Source organism: Athene cunicularia (assembly GCF_003259725.1).
Source record: "Athene cunicularia isolate RWA chromosome 20 unlocalized genomic scaffold, athCun1 chr20_part1, whole genome shotgun sequence".
Classification (NCBI taxonomy): Eukaryota; Metazoa; Chordata; class Aves; order Strigiformes; family Strigidae; genus Athene; species Athene cunicularia.
Window position 1 is genome coordinate 7,733,545 of NW_020799125.1, and position 2,119 is coordinate 7,735,663.

At 50.3% G+C, this 2,119-nt stretch overlaps 1 protein-coding gene across 1 annotated transcript in view; it reads left to right on the forward strand.

Moving 5' to 3' along the window:
* Positions 1 to 2,119, forward strand: part of LOC113487423 (opsin-5-like) — a 17,077-nt gene that overhangs the window by 305 nt on the left and 14,653 nt on the right. The gene's annotated exons all lie outside the window — the stretch shown is intronic.

The following is a 2,119-nucleotide window of genomic DNA, read 5'->3' on the forward strand; positions in this document are numbered from 1 at the left end:
GAGCGCAGCGCCGGGGCAGTGCGTGTCCCCGCAGCGCCTGCCCCGGGGCGACCTCAGCTCCCGCTGGGCAACCTCGGTGCGTGGGGGTGAGCCACTCGTCTCGCTGAGAGCTTTGGTGTGCGCGGGGGCATGGGGCTGCCCCCCACAAAGGGACTTGCAGGAGTCCTGGGCGGCTGACAGCGGGAGGAGAAAGCACCCCCGGTTTGTCTGTAACCCGTGGGGACGGTCAGCCCTGGCACAGGAACGCTGTCATCTACAAAGTGATTTCGGGCAGCGGACTGGGGGCTGCCTTTCCCTACGCCGCAACCTGTCCTCTAGATACCCAGCAGTCACCCAGCTGTGCTCTTTTGCTCGTCTGTGACTTTTTAAGGCTTGCTTTATTTGCTAGGCAGGCAGCAGTGTCTAAGCTTCCCCTGGGCTAGGAATGCCAGAAATCGATTCCTGCTATTTACTATCAAAAGAGACTGGAGGTCAGCTGAGTTTCCAGGCTCATCAGGTTTCCTCCTCCTCTCCAAGAAAGTCTTTGTGGCACGTTGGCTGAAGAAAAGCAACTGTCCAGGTCTGGAGAGAAGAAAGGCAAAACCAACAGTCACACAAAATAAAAGGGATAGTTTTTCTGGTTGACAGAGTGCATGTGATCAGGCCAGTGTCCTCTCAGGTGCCAGACAGGGACGTGGGATGTAGGTTTGATTCTTCCTATGAACACAAGAGCAGTGTTTGGGATGCAGAGTACAAGGGTTTCCTGGTAATGTACCTGTGGCAGCAGCTGCTTGGAAAACTTCATCTCATTTTGAAGTCTGATTAAATTGAGGGGAAAGGAGCTTTTACAGTCTGTCTCTTCTCAGAACAGAGTCTGAGCAATGGAGCTTAAATCAAATTCAACAGCAGCTTTGTATGCCCAAAGACTACGTGGCCAAGCAGTTTGATTTTAAAGGGCTGCACTGTGCTGGCTGGGTAGCCCCCGATGAGACACCCTCCTGTGAAGTCACTCCCAGAGGAGTTACAGATTTAGTCTTGATTGAGCATAGAAGAAAGCATGGAAGAAAGCTCCAGCAGCTGTTTCTGTCAGAAATGAGTGTGAATGTGTTTAGTACCTGCACTGATATTTCTACAGCTTGTGACTCTCCACTAAACATGACAGCAGAGGGAGAGGCTTGTGCAAGCTTCCCCCTCTGTTGCACGCTCACCTGAGAGCAGCTCAGAGAGAGGGAGGCCTTTGGGCAGGTTTCCAGCAGGCAAGCAGAACCAGCACAGGTTTGTGAGTTGGCAGGGAAGCAGGTTACTCACTGTCTTGTTTCCACAAAGGTAAAGATGATGTAAGCACCTCCTGGGGCCAGGTGTCCCCCTCACAGAGGTGCTCAGACAAGTGCACTACCTTCTAATTCATCTTGGGGGGGAAAGGCTTTACAGGCCCCCAGTGAAGGCAGCAGGGCAAAGTCCGAGATTTCTGCAATAGTTCTCGTACTGATCCTAGCTTGCCTGTACTCTGCACAGAGTACAATGTTTACAGGATCTGGTTTGTGATTTACTTTCAGACACAAAAATGATAGCTCTCCGTATTTCTATAGAACTGATTTATTGTCCATGTGTCAATGACATCAGCATATCTATCAGTGCAAGAGATTCATTTTTATCATTTTCTGTAGTACAGTGAGAGATGTGTGCTTTACAGATACTCAAACACAACCATAAAAATAAGGCCTATCCCCAGTAATGTGTCAGAAATAGAAGTTACTCACCCCTGGATTATTGTTACTTTTTGCCAGCTTGATCTCACAGGACACTTGCAGCTCCCCTAATGTATTGCAGGATGGAGACCTGCCAGGGATCTGAAGGAAATAAAGTCCTGTAAGCTTTGCCAGTTCTCTTCTTTTGCTGCGTGTGTGCATGCACGCTGAGGAGCAGGAACAATTCCTTCCAGACTGTTTATGCTGGGCCTTGCCCTGTCTCGTCACCAGTGCAGCTGTGTGACCACAGTCCCTCCTTTTTCCCAGGCTCCATGTTCCTAATACACATATGCTTTGTTAAAGCATCTCAGAGAGGTGGTGTGCATGTGCTGTGTTCAGCATGTCTGCTTCCCAGGGCTCTTGAGGAAGAATGAAAGATGGCCGGGGGGGGG